Genomic DNA, 23,797 nt, shown 5'->3' on the forward strand with positions numbered 1-23,797 from the left:
AACACCAAGGACACAAGGCAATTACGAGTCAAAGAGACCAAAAGGGCCACATGAACCAGCGACTACATCATCTTGAGACTAGAAGAACTAGATGGTGCCCAGCTACAACTGATGGCTGCCCTGACAGGGAACACAACAGAGCACCCCTGAGTGAGCAGCAGAGCAGTGGGATGCAAACCCCAAATTCTCATAAGACCAGACTTAATGGTCTGACTGAGACTGGAAGGACCCTGGTAGTCATGGCCCCCAAACCTTCTATTTCCCCAGGACAGGAACCATTCCCGAAGCCAACTCTTCAGACGTGGATTGGACTGGACAATGGGTTAGAGAGGAATGCTGGTGAGGAGCGAGCTTCTCGAATCAGGTGGACACTTGAGACTATACTGGCATCTCCTGCCTGGAGGGGAGATGAGAGGGTGGAGGGGGTTAGAAGCTGGTGAAAAGGACATGAAAAGATAGAGTGGAGGGAGAGACCAGGCTGTCTCATTAGTGGGAGAGTAATTGGGAGTGTTTAGCAAGGTGTATATGGGTTTTTGTGTGAGAGACTGACTTGATTTGTAAACTTTCATTTAGAACACAATAAAAATTATTTAAAAAAGAAGAATAAGCGAAAGAACACAGAGATAAAGCAGTTGAAAAAATTAAAATGGTTATTCAAGAACATAATGAAAAGTTTAATGAGCTCCAAGAATCCATAAACAGCAATCAGAAATTCAAAAGATGAGCAAAGTACAGAACTAGAAACAATAGAAAGTCAGAGAAGCAGACTTGAGGAACTGGAAGGCAGAATTAGTGAGATGTAAGAAAAAACACTTGGCACCACTATATGCAAAGAAAACTCTAAAATAAGAATTTAAAAATTTGAAGAAACCCTAAGAATCATGTGGGACTCTATCAAGTGAAATAACCGACAAATGATTGGATTACCAGAACAAGGAGGGGTAACGGAAAATAAAGAGTGAAGTGTTGAAGACTTGCTGGCAGAAAACTTCCTTTATATCCTGGAAGATGAAAAGATATCTATGCAAGATGCTCATCGAACTCCCCATAAGGTATATCTCAAAAGAAAGTCATCAAGACATAACCAAACTTGCCAAATCCAAAGATAAACAGAGAATTTTGAGAGAGGCTAGTGATAAATAAAAAGTCACCTATGAAGGAGAGTCAGTAAGAATAAGCTCGGACTACTCAGCAAAAACCATGCAGGCGGGAAGACAATGGGATGACTTATATAAGGCATTATATGAAAAAAATTGCTAGCCAAGAATTATACATCCAGCAAAACTGTCTGTCAAATATGAAAGCAAAATTAGCACATTTCCAGATGAACAGAAGTTTAGGGGATATGTAAAAACCAAACCAAAATCATAGAGAAATACTAAAGGAAGTTCTCTGGTTAGAAAATCAGTAATATCAGATATTAACCCAAGAAAAGAACACAGGACAGAGCAACGAGATGCCGTCAACCCAGACAGGGAAATCACAAAATAAATCAAGATAAAAAATCTCTCAAAGCAGGGAAACAGCGATGCCAATATGTAAAAGAATACAACATTGAAACAATAAAGAGGGACTGAGAAATGTAGTCATACATCTTTCAGATGGAGAGGAAGACAAGGTGATATAAAGCTATAAATGTTAGGTTTAAACTTAGAAAAATAGGGGTAAATATTAAGGATAACCACAAAGGAGACTAACGAAACTAGTAATCAAAATAAAATACAAGAAAAAAATAAACACTACGCAGAAACAAAATCAATAACAATGAATAAGAGGAAAAAACAATATATAAAGATAAACCACTCTGCACAAAAAATTAAGGGGGAAAAAGAAACTATCAACAACATGCAAAAAAAGACATCAAGGTGACAGCAATAAACTCATACCTGTCCATAATAACCCCAAATATAAATGGACTAAATGTACCAATAAAGAGACAGAGTACCAGAATGGATAAAAATACGCGATCCTGGAAGGCATTATGCTGAGCGAAATGAGTCAGAGGCAAAAGGACAAATATTGTATAAGACCACTATTATAAGATCTTGAGAAATAGTAAACCTGAGAAGAACACATACTTTTGTGGTTACGAGGGGGGGAGGGAGGGAGGGTGGGAGAGGGTTTTTTATTGATTAATCAGTAGATAAGAACTGCTTTAGGTGAAGGGAAAGACAACACTCAATACATGGAAGGTCAGCTCAATTGGACTGGACCAAAAGCAAAGAAGTTTCCGGGATAAAATGAATGCTTCAAAGCTCAGCGGAGCAAGCGCGGGGGTCTGGGGAACATGGTTTGCGGGGACTTCTAAGTCAATTGGCAAAATAATTCTACTATGAAATCATTCTGCATCCCACTTTGAAATGTGGCGTCTGGGGTCTTAAATGCTAACAAGCAGCCATCTAAGATGCAGCAATTGGTCTCAACCCACCTGGAGCAAAGGAAAATGAAGAACACCAAGCCCACATGACAACTAAGAGCCCAAGAGACAGAAAGGGCCACATGAACCAGAGACCTACATCATCCTGAGACCAGAAGAACTAGTTGGTGCCCGGCCACAATCGATGACTGCCCTGACAGGGAGCTCAGCAGAGGACCCCTGAGGGAGCAGGAGATCAGTGGGATGCAGACCCCAAATTCTCATAAAAAGACCAAACTTAATGGTCTGACTGAGACTGGAGGAATCCCGGCGGTCATGCTCTCCAGACCTTCTGTTGACACAGGACAGGAACCATCCCTGAAGACAACTCATCAGACATGAAAGGGACTGGTCAGCGGGTGGGAGAGAGACGCTGATGAAGAGTGAGCTAATTATATCAGGTGTACACTTGAGACTGTGTTGGCAACTCTTGTCTGGAGGGGGGTGGGAGGATAGAGAGAGAGGGAAGCCGGCAAAATTGTCAAGAAAGGAGAGACTGAAAGGGCTGACTCAAGACGGGGAGAGTAAGTGGGAGTAGGGAGTGAGATGTATGTAAACTTATATGTGACAGACTGATTGGATTTGTAAACGTTCACTTGAAGCTTAATAAAAATTATTATAAAAAAAAAAATACACGATCCATTTATATGCTGCCTACAAGAGACACACCTTAGACTTAGAGACAAACTAAAACACAAATGATTGAAAAAATATATCAACCAAGTAACAACCAAAAAAGAGCAGAAGTGGCAATATTAATTTCTGACAAAATAGATGTTAAAGTTAAATCCACCATAAAGGATGAGGAAGGACACTATATACTGATTAAAGGGACAATGTACCAGGAGGATACAACTACATTAAATATTTATGCATCCAATGACAGGGCTACAAGATACATAAAACAAACTCTAACAGCACTGAAAAATGAGATAGACAGCTCCAGAATTATAGCAGGAGACATCAACACACCATTTTGGTGGAGGACAAACCATCCAGACAGAAGCTCAATAAAGACATGGATGATCTAAATGCCACGATGAGCCAACTTCACCACAGAGACATCTATAGAACACTCCACCCAACGGTAGCCAAGTATACTTTCCTTTCTAGTGCACATAGAACACTCTCTACAATACACCACATATTAGGTCATAAAGCAAGCCTTAGCAAAATCCAAAACATCAAAAATATTACAAAGCATCTTCTCTGACTATAAGGCCATAAAGCAGAAATCAATAACAGAAAAATGAGGGAAAACAAATCAAACACTTGGAAACTGAACAAGAGCCTGCTCAAAAATGATTGGCTTCTATATGACATTAAGGATGGAACAAAGAAATTCATAGAATCCAATGAGAATGAAAACATTTCCTACCAGAACCTTTGGGACACAGAGAAAGCAGTGCTCAGAGGTCAATTTATATCAATAAATGCACACATACAAAAAGAAGAAAGGGCCAAAATCAAAGATTTATCTGTACAACTTGAACAAATACAAAGAGAGCAACAAAGGAACCCCGCAAGCATCATAAGAAAGCAAATAATAAAAATTTCAGCAGAATTAAATGTAATAGAGAACAGAAAAACAACTGAAAGAGTTAACAAGACCAAAAGCTGCTTCTTGAAAAACTTAACAAAGTCAATAAGCCAATGGCCAAAAGAAAAACAGGAGAGGAAGCAAATAACACGAATAAGAAGTGAGATGGGCAATATCACAACAGACCCAACTGAAAATAAAAGAATCATAATAGATTACTACGAAAAATTGTATGCTAATAAATTTGAAATCCTAGAAGAAATGGATAAATTTTTAGAAACACACTACCTATCTAAACTAACACAAACACAGGCAGAAAAATTAATAAACCCATAACAAAAGAAGAGCTTGAAAAGGTAATCAAAAAAATTCCCAACAAAAAAAAAACCCTGGCCGGAACAGCTTCACTGGAGAGTTCTACCAAATTGTCAGGGAAAACTTAACACTACTACTAAAGGTATTTCAGAGCACAAAAAATGATGGAACACTCCCTAACTCATTCTGTGAAGCCCTCATATCCCTGATACCAAAACCGGGTAAAGATACTACAAAAAAAAAGAAAATTATACACCTATATCCCTCATGAACTTAGATGCAAAAATCCTCAACAAAATTCTAACAAATAGAATTCAACAACATATCAAAAAAATAATTCACCGTGACCAAGTGGTAATACAAGGTATGGAGGGATGGTTCAACATTAGAAAAACAATGAATGTAATCCATCATATAAATCAAACAGAAGACAAGAACCACATGATCTTATTAATTGATGCAGAAAAGGCATTTGACAAAGATCAACACCCATTCATTATAAAAACTCTCAGCAAAATAGGAATAGGAGGAAAATTCCCAAGCATTTATACTAAGCCAACAGCCAACATCATCCTAAACAGAGAGAGTCTGAAAGCATTCCCCTTGAGATCGGGAACCGGACAAGGATGTCCTTTATCACCACTCTTATTCAACATTGTGCTGGAAGTCCTACCCAGAGCAATTAGGCTAGATAAAAAAATAAAGGGCATCCAGATTGGTAAGGAAAAACTAAAAGTATCTCTATTTCCAGATAACATGATCTTATACACAGAAAACCCTAAGGAATCCACAAGGAAACTACTGAAACCAATAGAAGAGTTCAGCAGTGCATCTGGATACAAAATAAACATACAAAAATCACGTGGATTCCTCTAGACCAACAAAAAGAACATCAAAAAGGAAATCACCGAATAAATACCATTTCCAGTAGCCCCAAGAAGATAAAACAGAAATAAATCTTACCAGAGACATAAAAGACCTATACAAAGAAAACCACATGATGCTACAGCAAGAAACCAAAAGAGACCTACATAAGTGGAAAAACATACCTTGCTCATGGATAGGAAGACTTAACATTGTAAAAATGTCTATTCTACCAAAAGCGATCCACAGATACAATGCAATTCCTATCCAAATTCCAATGACATTTTTTACTGAGATGGAGAAACAAATCACTAACTTCATATGGAAGGGAAAGAGGCCCCAGATAAGCAAAGCATTACTGAAAGAGAAGAACAAAGTAGGAGGCCTCCAACTATCTGATTTCAGAACATATTATATTTTCACAGTACTCAAAACAGGCTGGTACTGGTACAACAACAGATACATACACCAATGGAACAGAATTGATAATCCAGATATAAATCCATCCACATATGAGCAGCTAATATTTGACAAAGGCCCAAAGTCAGTTAAATAAGAAAAAGACAGTCTCTTTAGCAAATGGTGCTGGCATAACTGGATATCCATCTGCAAAAAAATGAAACAAGACCCACACCTCACACCATGCACAAAAAACAAACTCAAAATGGATCAAAGACCTAACTATAAAATTTAAAATGCTAAAGATTATGGAAGAAAAAATAGGGACAATGCTATGAGCCCTAATACATGTCAAAAACAGTATACAAAACATTACTAACAATGCAGAAGTAAAACTAGATAACTGAGAGCTCCTAAAAATCGAACACCTATGCTTATCCAAAGCATTCACCAAAAGAGTAAAAAGATTACCTACAGACCGGGAAAAAAATTTTAGCTATGACATTTCTGATGAGCATCTGATCTCTAAAATCTACATGATACTGCAAAAACTCAACTACAAAAAGATAAATAACCCAATTGAAAAATGGTCAAAGGATATGAACAGGCACGTCACCAAAGAAGACATTCAGACAGCTAACAGATACATGAGGAAATGCTCAGGACCATTAGCCATTAGAGGAATGCAAATGACCACCCCAACAAGGCAGGCATTAATCCAAAAAACACAAAATAATAAATATCGGAGAGGTTATGGAGAGACTGGAACACTTAAAAACTGCTGGTAGGAATGTAAAATGGTATAACCACTTTGGAAATCCATTTGACGCTTCCTTAAAAAGCTACCACATGATCCAGCAATCCCACCCCTTGGAATATATCCTAGAGATATAAGAGCCTTCACACAAACAGGTATATGCACACCCATGTTCATTGCAGCACTGTTTACAACAGCAAAAAGATGGAAGCAACCAAGGTACCCATGAACGGATATATGGATAAATAAATTATGGTATATTCACACAATGGAATACTACACACACATCGATAAAGAACAATGATAAATTCATGAAACATTTCATAACATGGAGGAATCTGGACGGCATTTCGCTTAGTGAAATCAGTCAGTTACAAAAGGACAAATATTTTATAAGACCACTATTATAAGAACTTGAAAAATAGTTTAAACTGAAAAGAAAATATTCTTTGATGCTTAAGAGAGTGGGGATGGAGGGAGACGAGTATTCACTAATTAGGTAGCAGATAAGAACTATTTTAGGTGAAAGGAAAGACAAAGCGCAATACAAGAGAGGTCAGCACAACTGGACTAAACCAAAAGCAAAGACGTTTCCTAAATATACTGTACGCTTCGAAGGCCAGCATAGCAGGGGTGGGATTTGGGGACCATGGTTTCAGGGTACATCTAAGTCAACTGGCATAATAAAATCTATTAAGAAAACATTCTGCATCCCACTTTGGAGAGTGGCGTCTGGGGTCTTAAATGCTAGTAAGTGGCCATCTAAGATGTATCAACTGGTCTCAACCCACCTGGAGCAAAGGAGAACAAAAACACCAGGTAATTATCAGCCCAAGAGACAGAAAAGGCCACATAAGCCAGAGACTACATCACCAGAGACCAAAACACCTAGATGGTGCTCAGCTACAGCCAATGTGCTCTGACGGGGAACACAACAGAGAACCCCTGAGGGAGCAGGAGAGCAGTGGGATGCAGACCTCCAATTCTTGTAACAAGACCAGACTTAATGGTCAGACTGGGACTGGAGGGACCCCAGAGGCCATGGTCCCCAAGCCTTCTGTTAGCCCAAGACAGGAACAATTCCCAAAGCAAACTGTTTAGACAAGGACTGGACGGGAATAGGGGACAGAAAATTATACTGGTGAAGGACGAGCTTCTTGGATCAAGCGGACACAAGACTATGTTGACATCTCCTGTCTGGAGCAGGGATGAGATGTAAAGAGGGGGGCAGAATCTACCTGAATGGACATGAGGAGAGAGAGCGGAGAGAAGAACTGTGCTGTCTCATTGGAGGGAAAGCAATTAGGAGTGTATGGCAAGTTGTATGTAAATTTTTGCATGAGAGACTGACCAGATTTGGACACTTTCACTTAAAGTAAAATAAAAATTAATTTAAAAAAAAATGCTAGATGCATCTAGATGCATCCATTGGTCTCAACCCACCTGAAGCAAAGGAGAACAAAGAACACCAAAGACATAAGGTAATTATCAGCCCAAGATACAGACAGGGCCACATAAACCATGGACTATATCAGCCTGAGACCAAAAGAACAAGATGGTACCTGGCTACAACTGATGACTGCCTTGAGAGGGAACACAACAGAGAACCCCTGAGGCAGCAAGAGAGCAGCAGGATGCAGACCTCAAATTCTTGTAAAAAGACCAGATTTAATGGTCCGACTGAGGCGAGAAGCACCGCAGAGGTCATGGTCCTCAGACCTTCTGTTAGCCCAAGACAGAAACCATTCCCAAAGCCAACTTTTCAGACAGGGATTGGACTGGACTATGGAATAGAAAATGATACTGGTGAAGAATGAGGTCCTTGGATCAAGCAGACACATAAGACTATGTGGGCAGCTCCTATCTGGAGAAGAGATGAGAGGGCAGAGGGGGGCAGAAGCTTGCCAAATGGACATGGAAATAGAGAGTGGAGAGAAAGAGTGTGCTGTCTCATTAGAGGGAGAGCAACTAGGAGTATACGGCAAGGTGTATATAAGTTTTTGTATGTGAGACTGACTTGGTTTGTAAACTTTCACTAAAAGCACAATAAAAATTTTTTTAAAAAGACAAAAAACCCATCTAAAAATGGGCAAAGGATATGAACAGACAATTCACCAAAGAAGACATTCAGACAGCTAACAGATACGTGAGGAAATGCTCAGGATCATTAGCCATCAGGGAAATGCAAATCGAAACCACAATGAGATTTCATCTCACTCCAACAAGGCTGGCATTAATCCAGAAAACACAAAATAATAAATGTTGGAGAGGTTGAGGATAGACTGGAACACTTATACACTGTTGGTGGTAATGCAAAATGGTACAACCACTTTGGAAATTGATTTGGCCCTTCCTTAAAAAGCTAGAAATAGAACTACCATACGATCCAGCAACCCCACTCCTTGGAATATCTCCTAGGGAAATAAGAGCCTTTACACAAACAGATAAATGCACACCTATGTTCATCGCAGCACTGTTTACAATAGCAAAAAGATGGAAGCAACCTAGGTGCCCATCAACAAATGAATGGATACATAAATTATGGTACATTCACACAATGGAATACTACACATTGATAAAGAACAATGATGAATCCGTGAAACATTTCACAGCACAGAGGAATATGGAAGGCATTATGCCAAGTGAAATCAGTCAGTTGCAAAAGGACAAATATTGTATAAGAGCAGTGTTACAAGAACTCAAGAAATAGTTTAAACAGAGAGGAAAATACTTTTTGGTGGTTACGATAGCGTGGAGGGGAATTCATTAATTAGTTAAACAAGAACTATTTCAGGTGAAGGGAAGACAACACACAATACAGGAGAGGTCAGCACAACTGGACTAAACCAAAAGCAAAGAAGTTTCCTAAATATACTGAACGCTTCAAAGGCCAGCATAATGGGGTGGGGATTTGGGAAACATGGTTTCAGGGGGCATCTAGGTCAACCGGGATACTAAAGTATATTAAGAAAACATTCTGCATTCCACTTTGGAGAGTGGCATCTGGGGTCTTAAATGCTAGCAAGCGGCCATCTAAGATGTATCAATTGGTTTCAACCCATCTAGAGCAAAGGAGAATGAAGAACACCAAAGATACAAGGTAATTATCAGCCCAAGAGACAGAAAGGGCCACATGAACCAGAGACTACATTAGCCTGAAACCAGAAGAACTATATGGTACCCGGCTACAACCAACGACTGCCTTGACAGGGAACACAACAGAGAATCCCTGATGGAGCAGGAGAGCAGCAGAATGCAGACCTAAAATTCTCATAAGAAGACCAGAATTAATGGTCTGACTGAGACTAGAAGGACCCCGGAGGTCATGGTCCCCAGTCCTTCTGTTAGCCCAATACAGGAACCATTCCCAAAGCCAACTCTCAGGCAGGGATTAGACTGGACTACGGGATAGAAAATGATACTGGTGAGGAGTGAGCTTCTTGGATCAAGTAGACTCACGAGACTATGTGGGCAGCTCCTGTCTGGAGGGGAGATAGGAGGGCAGAGGGAGTCAGGAGCTGGCTGAATGGGCACGAAAATAGAGAGTGGAGAGAAGGAGTGTGCTGTCTCATTGGGGGAAGAACAACTAAAAAAAATAATATAAAACCAAAACCCAGAGTATATAGCAAGGTGCATTTAAATTTTTGTGTGAGAGACTGACTTGATTTGTAAACTTTCACTTAAAGCACACAAAAAAAAAGTTTGTGAGCAGCCATCTAAGAAATATCTACTGGTCCCATACCGTCCAGAGCAAAAGGCAATGAAGAAAATCAAAGACAGAAGGGAAAGACTAGTCCAAAGGACTAATGGACCACAACTACCACAGACTCCACCAGCCTGAGCCTAGAATAACTAGATACAGTGGCAGCTCCAACAGGGATCACAATAAAGGGTCCCTGACAGAGTAGAAGAAAATGCAGAACAAAATCAAAATTCACAAAAAGACCAGACGTACTGGTCTGACACATACTGGAGGAACCCCTGAGACTATGGCCCCCAGATACCCTGATAACTCAGAGCTGAAGCCACTCTTGAAGTTCATCCTTCAGCCAAAGATTAGACAGGTCTATAAAACAAACAATAACATACACGAGGAATGTGCTTCTTAGTTCAATCACGTATACCAAACCAAATGGACAACACTCACCCAAAAGCAATGAGAAGGCAGGAAAGGACAGGAAGAATGGAGGGACGGAAACAGGGAACCCAGGGTGGGGAAAGGGACAGTGTTAACACATCACAGGGTTTGCAACCAAAGTCACAAAACTGTGACCAAGTGCAAACCCTAGGTTCTGCTTGACATAACTCATATTGGCCAATAAATGAGAGACCGAGGTGGGAAGATACAAAAGGCAACTTTATTTTGTTTTGCAAGGAAAGGAGTCAGTCAGAGCTGCTGCTGCCACCAAGGTTGCTCCCTGAGGGCAAGGTGAAATGTTACTTTTAAGGGTTCATAAGTAGGGAGTTCATACATGTTAGTAACATTCTTAATCATACTACACAGATGCTAGATTTTTGAGGTAAGCAAAGGAACCAGGATTATAATGCAGAATTGTGGGGGAGGAAGCCAAGCAAGCTGCAGGGGAATTTTCTGCATTCTGGGAACTTCTGTATTATTGCCTCATTTTCATTTTTGGGACATTGGTCATTCAGGACCAGTATCCACTCTTAACAACAGCCCAGCTCAGGATTTTCTGGCATGTTCTTGGGGAGGGGGCAAATATTGGAACTAGAATTGTGTCCCCTCTTTTTTTAGCTGGTAATTTGGATGGAGAGGAACAAGGATTATGGGTAATTCTTGCCTATATAGTATGGTTTACAACTGACTATTCACTAAATGTTAAAAGAAAAAGCTAAGAGTGGGTTTTATGCTGTTTTTGCGAATGTTTTCCTAGAAGATGTTTCTCGAGATTGCCCTAGCTATTGTCTTTATACCTCAGGGCCTAGCTATTGTGTCTTCATGGCTCAATGTGATACAGCTCCAGCTGGGTCACATTCTTTATGCTCAAGGACAGGGAATAATGGCTCCAATATTATGTCCTAAATCATTCTTTTCTTTTGACTGGAAACTGTAAATAACACATTGATGATTAATACCTGGACTTAGTCGAGCCCCTAAATGGCAGCTATGGCAGGCTCTTTAAACTAAGTGTGCTGGTTTTCTACCAGATACCATCAAGTTCTTTACCAGGATCTAAGTAAGAACAAAGTTCCCACCAATCGCATTGCCAAAGTGAGCAGGCTCAGTGTACATCAACATTTTAGCCCGAAGCCTTCTTATACGTATGAGACAATAGAAGACATCTTTTATTATGCCTAATACTATCAGGATGCAGACTAAGAATATTACTACTCCTTGCAATAGCGATTTAGCTCGTGTATTTATTCTTGAAGGTAACTAACCAGATAAATCTTATGTTTGTAAGGGTGTTACAGTATATACCCAAGTAGCTTGCTGTCTAATTCTATGTATATCCTTTTTTACTTCTCCTGTGTTATTTATCTGAATACAACAAGAGGTATTTGCTACAGTACAGATTACCCTTTCTTGGGCTAATAAAAAAAATCTAAGGCTATTTTTTTATCTCACGTCACCTTGGCTAGTGAGGTCAGAGACTGCTGTTGTGCTTCCATCCCATTAGCAACTTAGTCTATTTGTCCTATAGTGACTGATAAATTTCTTAAAGATTTCCCCAGTTAAACTATACCATAATAGGAATTAAACCTATCAAACCCACCTTGAGCATTGGACCAATGGGTTTCCTTTTGACTCTCACTTTACAAAGTGTAACAATTTAACATTACCTTTTCAATATTTACTAGCATCATTACTATGAATATCTAAAGGCAATCCTAAAATTTCCAAAGTGCATTGCCCATGCATCCTGCAGGAATTTAAACAAGGGATTGCCACGTAAATTCACTATCAGTTGGAAAGGGATCATCTAAACTAGTACAGTTGGATTCACCACATAAAAACATAATGTCCATAAAGAACACACAAAGTTTGTCTAGAGAAAACAGAAAGTATAGAAAACTTTACATGTGACAACCAAGTTTCCACTAGAGAATACATAACTAGCAAGATAATACAGGATGGACCTCTCCTATTGGAGGTCTTCAGTCAGTCTCTTCAAAACATACTAAGTGTTCTTCTGGAAACCCTGGTGGCGTAGTGGTTAAGTGCTACGGCTGCTAACAAAAGGGTCAGCAGTTCGAATCCACCAGGTGCTCCTTAGAAACTCTATGGGGCAGTTCTACTCTGTCCTGTAGGGTCGCTATGAGTCGGAGACTTGACGGCACTGGGTTTGGTTTGGTTTGGTTTTGGGTAAGCGTTCTTCCCAAGGGCAAGCTGTTCCTGCCTGGTTTTTCTATTAATAGTCATGGATCACTTTCTCAGAAGCAGAAGTGGAGTCTAAGACAAAATGGAGTCTGAACCATGAGGTCCATCTCCTCTAAGAACTTGGTTTCTTCAAGATACATAATTTTCTGCACAGTAAGGGAGTGACAATTTGATTACAAAAATCAGACAGGTATTTCATGACACTGTCTTGAAGACTAATTAAACTAAGCACCGATTTCCCCTAGACATAGTTCACAGTATAATCTTTGGAGTCCGTTTCCCAAAACAGACTGAATTCTTCAAAAAAGCACAATGCCCAGAGCAAAATGGTCTTATTAGTTTATCTGGACAATTGTTTGACTCAAAAGTGGCTTCAGGAACCAGTTTTTTCTCAAAACTTGAGGTTTAAAACGACACCCAAATGCGATGGCCAGTGTGGGTTACCCCAACCTCCATGAAAGCCAGAAACCTGAATTCCAGGAGAACTACACTTTTATCATGGTTCCTTCTTTTGGATCATGATCTCGCTACAGAATCTTTTACCAAAAATGTTCAATAATGGTGGTTGGGCACACTCTGGTTTTTAAGATTCTAGGCACTATAAACTAACTAGGAAGCAGAGCAGAAACACTAACAATAATGTTAAGTCAGCTGTCAGAAATAACAAATGAAACCATGACCCTAAGGTCTTTGAACCAAGGAAACAAATCTCAGGAGATGTTTGTTTATACATAAGCACCATCAGTAAATGCTTTTCAGGTCAGCAGCTTTTTGCCTTAACAGCAACTACACTCTGCAAAACCTCAGACTGCATATTAATATAAATATAACATTTAACTATTAAGGTACAAAATTGTTCTGTGAAAGAACTAACAGGATTTTAATGCTATTCTGTTTTGTAAAATCATAGCTCGAACAAATTTCAGACACTTCTCTGGTTATGGTATTTACAATTTTTTTAAGTTTATCAATAAGAATTTTAATTCAAGAGTTACAATATCTAAACCCATTTGTTAGATAATTTAGGAGAGAGGAAAATGGCTTCTTATATCCAGAAAGTAGCACCTCAAAGCATCAGAACAGTCCCACATAAAATCCATAGTATTCCTTTACTCAGTCTCATGCAGTTAATTTCTGTTACACGTGATTTCGGATCAGCTGCAGTCTGTGAACCCACCAGCTTCTATGCAAGAGTTCTAGAAATCTTTATTCAGTCTAGTCACAGTCCTTTTCGTAAGTCCAAAGAATCTAGTAAGAGACTGAACCTTTGTCTTCGAGGCAGATTACACAAAGAATAAATTAACACTTCAACTCAGAAATCAAAGGAAATTGTGTTACTTTGACAGTGAGAAACCCAATTCACTTTTTTATATACTATTTAACATTAAAGCTCCTAAAAAACCTCATAAATTAAACCATTAAACTTCTGTCACAGAGATAAAACTTCTGACCATATCAAATAAATTTCTTTTAATAAACTTCTTAAATGTTATCTTTGTTGCATCTCTTATAGTACATCTCTTTAAATGACAAAAATGAACACACTCGTTAACAGACCTAAATATACATATCCATATGTGTGTGTATATATATATATATATATATATGTACACACAGACATCCTTTCTATTGTGGTATAAAAAGCAAAGGTATATAAACAAATTATGACAAATATCTACTAACTCAATTTAATATCAGTAAGTTACCTTAACGGTCTTGGAAACTATTTTAAGCCTGTATATCATGAAACATAACTGTTGAAATAAAGTCTGTTTAAACATTCTAAGTTTTCAATCAACTTTTACTATTTCCCATATTTTCCCAATCTAAATTTAACCGTTAAGGATTTTGTTAACTTGCTTTGGAAATCACAATGCCTCTGTTCAACTGACGAGTTCACTGATACAGATACAACCTAAAGTCTCCAGCTAGGGTTGGAAACATTTTTCCAGGCCATTTCAGGTGCGTCTTGTGATTTCTTTTTTTTTTTTTTTTTTGGCTTCTTAGAGTTCCCCTACAATAGAGAGAACTTATTTACAGTTCTTTTATGATTGAGATCTACCTAATTTTTTTTTATAGTACTGCACGGAAACCCTGGTGGTGTAGTGGTTAAGTGCTATGGCTGCTAACCAAAGGGTCGGCAGTTCAAATCCACCAGGCGCCCCTTGGAAACTCTATGGGGCAGTACTCTGTCCTATAGGGTCGCTATGAGTTGGAATCGACTCGACGGCACTGGGTTTGTTTGTTTTTTTTTTTTATATAGTAATGTAGCAATTTCTTCTTATTTTCTTTTCTCTTAAAAAGTCTCCACTTGGCACTTGAGATTGTGTTGGCATCTCCTGTCTGGAGGGGGGATGGGAGGATAGAGAGAGTGGGAAGCTGGCAAAATTGTCACGAAAGGAGAGACGGAAGGGGTGACTCATTAGGGGGAGAGCAAGTGGGAGTACGGAGTAAGATGTATGTAAACTTATATGTGACAGACTGACTTGATTTGTAAACGTTCGCTTGAAGCTCAATAAAAGTTAAAAAAAAAAAAAGTCTCCACTTGGTTGGAAGGGGTCTTTCAAAAGCTTCCCTGGAGCTATATGACTTCAGAGACTGGGGGTTGGGGAGGTCTGATCCTGCTCTGCCCTCACTCTCTTGACTCATAGAAGACAAGATTGGGTCATCCCACTTCATTTACATATGTTTAAGTTGACCTAGGCATTTTGAAGGGCTATCCACCCAATAAACACCAGAGCTCTTTAGCAATTTTGTAAACGAATCCATCAGTTCTCAGCTTGTCCTTGTCCTGTGCCTTCCTTTTCCATTCTTGGACTGCTGGTTTTGCTTTAAGACAAAATCATACTTCTTCCTTTAAATTCATTTTCCTTAAAAATTCATTTCATAGTACCTAGCTTAAGCTACTTAGAAAGGGTTTGCTTTCAAGATTCTTAGTGTACTTTCCAAAAAGACCAATTTATATCAGTCATAGCCTCCAATCAATACAAGACAGAAACTAAGACACAAAGTTCTAGACCAGAAGCAAGCTCTCAGGACAAAGGGAGACAGGAAGACCACATAAACTCACCAGACAGTACCACAAAAAAACAAGATATGGGAATACTAGTTTCTTAAAGTGTATATAGCAATTTTTGGTAAGATTGGGTCAATTCAATGGAAAAAACAGGTTCTAGATAAAACTTGCCCGAGTCTCAGATGGAGGAATATTAGACCTTTTGACAAAACCTGAGCATCGAGCAAAAGTTCCCAAAAAAGACAATACAAATGACTGCTTTTTCCCAAAGCAGTCACTGGCAGTCACTGAAATTTCAAATTACCTCTAGTAGTGTTTTTAAATATGAACCCAAACCAATGTCTTGGTGGGGGGGGGGGGTGCTCTAAGGTTCAAGCTTTTGGTTTTCTTCTTTTTGAACTTAATTCATTTTGCTGGCTAGAGACCTAGACTTACTTTAGACCTTAAATATACTAGTTCCTCAATTGGGAAGTACCTTAAAGTAGCTACTGATGATTTCAGTTTTAACATCGTGATTCTTTATTGAGAAGCTATATCATAAAACAGGTAGGGAGCTACCACTTCCGACAAATTTCATTAAATAGGTTAGCAGCTACCAACTCCTCCTGAGAATTTCATAATACAGGTCAGGAGGTATCATTTCGTCCTGAGAATTTGGCAAAACGGAGCACTATTTCCCAGGTTTTCTCTGAGTCACAAAAAGACCTCTAATGGGCAACATCAAGGGGTCTGGGCAGTGTTTCGCCTGGACCAATGCGTACCTTTGTTTTCCAAAAGAGTTGGCTCGCAGGTGGCAGGCAGCCTAGTGCTCTAGCCTGTCTCGAGACCACCTTAGCTTGTCATGGGAGTCTTCAATGCTCATGAGGAGCACCAGAGACCACCCTAATGGCCTTTACTCGTCGACCTGTGCCCAAATTTTGCCGTTTATATTAACCCAGAGCTCTTTGAAAATAGAATTACCTCTTTAATGTTTGAAGCGCCTGAATACAGACGCTAAACTGCGGTTCACCGGAAAAGTTAGTAAATCTCATTCTGAACCAAATGATCAAGGAAAAATCTCAGGAAGATTCTCCTTAATCAAATAACTACTTTTCAAAACAAATACGCCAAACAAAACTTAAGAGAACAAAAAGAATAAGCAAAGGCTTTTTTTCCCGAGAGCACTCACCCTTTCAGTGTCGAAGGGACAAGGAGTGCGAACACATGGGTCCAGAAGATAGGACCTCTCTTTGCCAGCTTCTGTTCCACAGACCAGGCCTCCTCGAGGTTGACTGGATTTGTGGCTTTAGAATCTCTGCAATAACTACACCATTATCTGTTGCAGGGCGTAAACACCATCAACTTTAGTAAAACAGAAAGGTTTTATTCAGCATATATTCAAAAAGGTAAAAGTAGGAAATGGACAAACATGCTGCCAGCGCAATGTCTGTCCAAGACTCTGTTGCCATTTCTTAAGGATGCATCTTAGCAGGCGGTATTCTGGGATCACCTGAATATTCCCCATTCTCTGGATACAGACACTTACTCACTCACAGTTGCGCTAACCTAACAATTTACCCTCAACAGTCAATTCCTCCCACTTCTTGGGACTCTTCTAAGGCCTTACCTAAGAATTACCCTGTTATTTACCAAATAAACTCAGGTACCTAATGCCCTCAACAGTCAATTTCTCCTGCTTCTTGAGCCTCTTCTAAGGCCTTACCTAGGTACTTACCAAACAACTCAGGCAAGTTTCATGCCACCCACAGAGTCATCTTTCGGGCCGGGGATGGATCAGCTTTCAGGGCTGCTCCAAGGTCTCCAGGGGAAATCTCCTGGTGGCACCAGACATCAGGGCCATTCTGTTGTCTGATCCACCTCAGGAACCAAGTGGATGACTTCTGGCTGGTTCACCAAGAGTGTTACTGGGTAGAAACCCCAAGTTCTGCTCAGCATGATAAGCCAGACCAATAAATGAGAGACCAGGGTGGGAAGGCAGAAATGCACCTTTATTTTGTTGTGCAAGAAAAGGAGTCAGTCGGAGCTGCTGCCGACAAGACTGCTCCCCGAGGGCAAGGGAGAAGGTTACTTTTAAGGGGTTTAAAAGTAGGGAGTTCATACCAGTTATGTCAGCAACATTCTTAGGATTTTGCAAGGTAAGCAAAGGAACTGAGATTCTAATGCAAAATTGCAGCTGAGGAAGCCAAGCAAGCTGTAGTGGAATTTTCTGCATCCTGGGGACCCCTGTATTAAAACAATTTGTATATAAATTGTTGAATGAGAAATTAATTCGAGCTGCAAACTTTCACCTAAAGCACAATTAGAAAAAAAACTTTCAACCATCAGTTAGAACCTGTTGTTAGGTGCCATCGAGTCGGTTCCAACTCATAGCATCCCTATGTACCACGGAACGAAACACTGCCCAGTCCTGCCCCATGCTCACAATATTTGTTATGCTTGACCCTACTGTCGCAGCCATTGCGTCAATCCATCTTGTTAAGGGTCTTTCTCTCTTTCGCTACCCCTCTACTTTACCAAGCATTATGTCCTTCCGCAGGGACTGATCCTTCCTGACAACATGTCCAAAGTATGTGATACACAGTCTCAACATCCTTGCTTCTAAGGAGTATTCTGGTCATACTTCTTCTGAGATAGATTTTTTTGTCCATTTGGCAGTCCACGGTATATTCAACATTCTTCACCAACACCACAATTCAAAGGCATCAATTCTTCTTTGGTTTTCCTTATTCATTGTCGACCTTTCTCATGCATATGAAGCGACTGAAAATACCATGGCTTGGGTTGGGCGCACCTTAGTCTTCAAGGTGATATCTTCGCTTTTGAACACCTTAAAGATGTCTTTTGCAGCAGATTTGCCCAATGCAATGCATCTTTTGATTTCTTGACTGTTGCTTCCATGGGTGTTGACTGTGGATCCAAGTAAAAAGAAATCCTTGACAAATGCAATCTTTTCCCCATTTATCATGATGTTGCTTATGAGTCCAGTTGTGAAGATTTTTGTTTTTTTATGTTGAAGTGTAATCCATACTGAAGGCTATGCTCTTTGATCTTCATCATTAAGTGCTTCAAGTCCTCTTCACTTTCAGCAAGCAAGGTTGTGTCATCTGCTTACAACACAGGTTGTAAACGAGTATTCCTCCAATCCTGATGCCCCATTCTTCTTCATACGTTTTTGTTGTTAGGTGCCATTGAGTCAGTTCTGACTCATAGAGACCCCCTATGTACCACAGAACAAAACACTACCCAGTCCCGCACCATCCTTACAATCATTGTTATACTTGAGCTCATTGTTGCAGTCCCTGTGTCAATCCATCTCATTGAGGGTCTTCCTCTTTTCCGCTGACCCTGTACTTTACCAAGCATGATATCCTTCTACAGGGAATGATCCCTCCTGACAACATGTCCAAAGTATGTTAGACACAGTCTCGCAATCCTTGCTTCTAAGGAGCATTCTGGTCGTACTTCTTCCAAGACAGATTTGTTCATTCTTTTGGCAGTCCGTGGTATATTCAATATTCTTCTCCAACACCATAATTCAAAGGTGTCAATTCTTCGGTCTTCCTTATTCATTGTCCAGCTTTCACATGCATATGATGCGATTGAAAATACCATGGCTTGGGTCGGGCGCACCTTAGTCTTCAAGGTGACGTCTTTGCTTTTCAATACTTTAAAGAGGTCTTTGCAGCACATTTGCCCAATGCATCTTTTGATTTCTTGACTGCTGCTTCCATGGCTGTTGATTGTGGATCCAAGTAAAATGAAATCTTTGAAAACGTCAACCTTTTCTCCATTTATCATGATGTGACTTATTGCTCCAATTGTGAGGATTTTTGTTATCTGTATGTTGAGGTGTAATCCATATTGAAGGCTATGGTCTTTGATCTTCGTTAGTAGTGCTTCAAGTCCTCTTCACTTTCAGCAAGCAAGGTTGTGTCACCTGCATAACACAGGGTGTTAATGAGTCTTCCTCCAATCCTCATGGCCTGTTCTTCTTCATATAGTCTGGCTTCTCAGATTACTTACTCAGCATACAGTTTGAATAGCTATGGTGAAAGGATACAGCCCTGACACACACCTTTCCTGACTTTAAAGCACTCAGTATCCCCTTGATCTGTCCCAACAACTGCCTCTTGATCTATGTAAAGGTTCTTCATGAGCACAATTAAGTGTTTTGGAATTCCCGTTCTTTGCAATGTTATCCATAAATTGTTATGATCCACACAGTCGACACAGTAGACACAAGGCCTTTGCATAGTCAATATAATACAAGTAAACATCCTTCTGGTATTCTCTGCTTTCAGCCAGGGTCCATCTGACATCAGCAATGATAAACCTGGTTCCACATCCTCTTCTGAATCCAGCCTGAATTTCTGGCAGTTCCCTGTCAATATAATGCTGCAGCTGCTTTTGAATGATCTTCAGCAAAATTTTGCTTAGGTATGGTATTAATGATATTGTTCGATAATTTCCGCATTTGGTTGGATCACCTTTGTTAGGAACTGGCATAAATATGGATCTCTTCTGGTTGGTTGGCCAGGTAGCTGTCTTCCAGATTTCTTGGCATAGACGAGTGAGTACTTCCAGTGCTGCAGCCGTTTGTTGAAACATCTCAATTGATATTCCATCAATTCCTGGAGCCTTGTTTTAAACCAATGTCTTCAGCACAGCTTGGACTTCTACCTTCAGTATCACAGGTTCCTGATCCTATGCTACCTCTTGAAATGGTTGAACATCGACTAATTCTTTTTGGTATAATGACTCTGTGTATCTCTTACACCTTCTTTTGATGCTTCCTGTGTTGTTTAATATTTTCCCCATAGAATCCTTCACTATTGCAACCCAAGGCTTGGATTTTTCCTTCATTTGCTGATATGGCATTACTCAAAGTGAGAAGAAACAGCTGCAAACATCCATTAAAAATTGAAACATGCAATGTATGAAGTATGAATCCAGGAAAATTGGAAACTGTCCAAAATGAAACGGAACACATAAAAATCATTAGTGAGCTGAAATGGACTGGTATTGGCCATTTTGAATTGGACAATTATATAGTCTACTATGCCGGGAATGACACCTTGAAGACAAATGGTGTTGCATTCATCATCAAAAAGAGTATTTCGAGATCTATCCTGACGTACAATGCCGTCAGTGATAAGATAATATCCATACGCCTACAAAGAAGACAAGTCAATAAGACTATTATTCAAATTTACGCACCAACCACTAAGGCCATAGATGAAGAAACTGAAGATATTTATCCACTTCTGCAGTCTGAAATTGATCGACCATGCAGTCGGGATGCATCGATAATTACTGGTGATTTGAATGCAAAAGCTGGAAACAAAAAAGGATCACTGGTTGGAAAACATGGCCTTGGTGATAGAAAAAATGCTGGAGACCGAATGATAGAATTTTGCAAGACCAACGACTTCTTCATTGCAAACACCTTTTTTCACCAACATAAACAGTGGCTATACACATGGACCTTGCCATATGGAATACACAGGAATCAAACCGACTATCTGTGGAAAGAGAGTATGGAAAAGCTCAATATCGTCAGTCAGAACAAGGCCAGGGGCTGACTGTGGAACAGATCGTCAATCGCTCGTATGGAAGTTGAAGTTGCAACTGAAGAAAACCATAGCAAGTCTACAAGAGCCAAAAGGCGACCTTGAGTATATCCCACCCGAATTTAGAGACCATCTCAAGAATAGATTTGACGCATTGAACGCTAGTGACCAAAGACCAGACAAGTTGTGGAATGACATCAAGGACATCATACATGAAGAAATCCAGAGGTCACTGAAAAGACAGAAAGAAAGACCAAGATGGCTGTCACAGGAGGCTCTGAAACTTGCTCTCGAACATCGAGCAGCTAAAGCAAAAGGAAGAAATGATGAAGTAAAAGAACTGAACAGAAGACTTCAAAGGGCAGCTCGAGAAAACAAAGTATTATAATGACGTGTAAAGAGCTGGAAATAGAAAACCAAAAGTGAAGAACACACTCAGTGCTTCTCAAGCTGAAAGAACTGAAGAAAAAATTCAAGCCTCTTGCTCATATAGTCTATGTTAATTAGACCCTAGAATTATAGAAGAGCCTTCTGATGCTCAAATGGCATGTATATCTCACCTCTCTAAGGTGCTTGGGAAACCCCTAAGAAGCAAAATCCATCAATTTGGGTAACACTCCCACCACCATTGGTACACAGACCAGTAACACCACCCCCCACTCTTTTGTGGTGGAGTGGAATCCAACTGTACAGACCCTATGGGACAGAGTAGAGCTGCCCCATAGGGTTTCCAAGGAGTGGCTGATGATTTCCAAACTGCCATCATTTGGCTGGCAGCTGAGCACGCAAACAAAAACAAACCCATTGCCGTGGAGTGGATTCCGACTCATAGCAACCCTATAGGACAAGACAGAACTGCCCCACAAAGTTTCCAAGGAGTGCCTGGTGGATTCAAACTGCTGACCTCTGATTGGCAGCTGTACCACTTAACCACTAGGCCATTACTAAATAAATGATCCTGTCAAATGCAGTGTTAAGAATCTGCACATGCAAATATACATACTCAGGATGAACACCACACTTTGAATATTTTAATACATTTATTGCAATTCTGCATTCCAGACTCTAAAGAGCTTAAGCTCTAACACTTGGCTGCGCCTGTTTTCCCAGAAGCTGAACTCTACAGTGCTCTACTTCCATGAACCCATGGATGAGTCATACCGCATTCCTTGCACGTATTATTTTCAACTTCGGATCTCAACAAGCCCATAAATGTTTTCCCAACTACTCATCATGACTAGGTCAGATTCCATTCCCTGATCATTCATCAAAACATTGTACCTTGTACAAGTTTCCTTTGAAATCTAACTTTCAGAAAGAACAGCCTCTTGGCATACTGGAAATAAAAGGCATTTCATTTCTGCAGCAACCTGCCGGTTTCCCGAGGCAGGAGGAGTCCCCAGGCCGCCGGCCCGACCCGAGTACACCACGGGTCTTGCAGGGCCCCGGCAGTTCCGAAGACGAACCGCGTCCTCGACTGTCCCATGAGTAATTAAAAAGCCAACACTCCCGGCGGACCCGCCAAGTGAACAGGCCCTTTAAACTGAAAGCTTTGAATGCCGGAAAGGACTACAAGGAAGTCGCACAGCACATGGAAGCAAAGCAGGATTCTTTCCAAACGGTGGAGCTGGACTCCCTTCGCCCTGCAGGAAGGGCCACCCAGAAAATGCTCCCGACTTCCCCAACCCTGGAAAGGACAATGGAGAACCCGCAGGCCACCCGCGGTCCTCACGCACCTGGCTGAGATCCGGGGGCTGCAGGTACTCGGGCTCCAGATCCTCTGCTATCCGGCTCTGACCTCAGCTGGCCGCTGGGCAGTCCCAGAGCTAGCGCAGGCAAAACCCCGCCCCGCGGCCTCTGAAGGCCTCGCCCGGCGCTCTGCACCCTGCAACTAAGCGCCCCTTGCGGGAATGAGAGAATGAGCAGCGGTATTTCCTTCCCAGCATCAGCCCAAGTGTCCAGATATTTTTCAGGATTTTTTTCCAGGAGGGATTTGGCCAAAGAGGCTACCTCTGAGACAAATACGGTTAACTCTGCTGGTGGAACAAGAGAGCTTTGGGTAAATAGGATCCACATCCTGCCAACCTGAAATAAGGTTAGAACAACCCATGAATTACTGCTTCCTCCTTAGTATTTTTCTAGTCCCTTGGAAACCCTGGTGGCAATTCCAATCCGCCAGATGCTCCTTGGAAACTTTATGGGGCAGTTCTACTCTGCCCTATAGGGTCGCTATGAGTCGGAATCGACTGGAGGGCAGTGGGTTTGGTTGGTTGGTTGGTTTTTGAAGCAGGCAGAGGGTTATTGACCATCCCATAATAGTTGTTCTTCAGAAAAGTCTACTCTTGTTACATTTTTGTTGCAACTTTTACAACACCTCACCATGATTGGTTGATTCACCAGGTTTCCTCCCTTTTCCAGGCAGGGCAGGCACTTAAAATTTACCTACTCTGTGACCTTTCTGGAAACCCTGGTGGTGTAGTGGTTAAGTGCTACGGCTGTTAACTAAAAAGTTGGAGGTTCCAATCCGCCAGGCACTGGTTGGAAACTCTGGGGCAGTTCTACTCTGACTATAGGGTC

General features: G+C 40.6%; 1 protein-coding gene across 3 annotated transcripts in view; it reads right to left on the reverse strand.

Annotated features, from left to right (window-relative positions):
• PARP4 (poly(ADP-ribose) polymerase family member 4) overlaps positions 1-23,065 on the reverse strand; it is a 267,433-nt gene extending 244,368 nt beyond the window's left edge. For 2 of the 3 annotated variants that reach the window (XM_049867548.1, XM_049867550.1), the window contains exon 1: positions 22,957-23,065. The gene's annotated coding sequence lies outside the window, so the exon portion shown is untranslated. The other variant, XM_049867549.1, reaches the window with a different exon arrangement.
• Positions 23,066-23,797: the final 732 nt, after the last annotated feature.

Source organism: Elephas maximus, chromosome 23, assembly GCF_024166365.1.
Source record: "Elephas maximus indicus isolate mEleMax1 chromosome 23, mEleMax1 primary haplotype, whole genome shotgun sequence".
Taxonomy (NCBI): Eukaryota; Metazoa; Chordata; class Mammalia; order Proboscidea; family Elephantidae; genus Elephas; species Elephas maximus.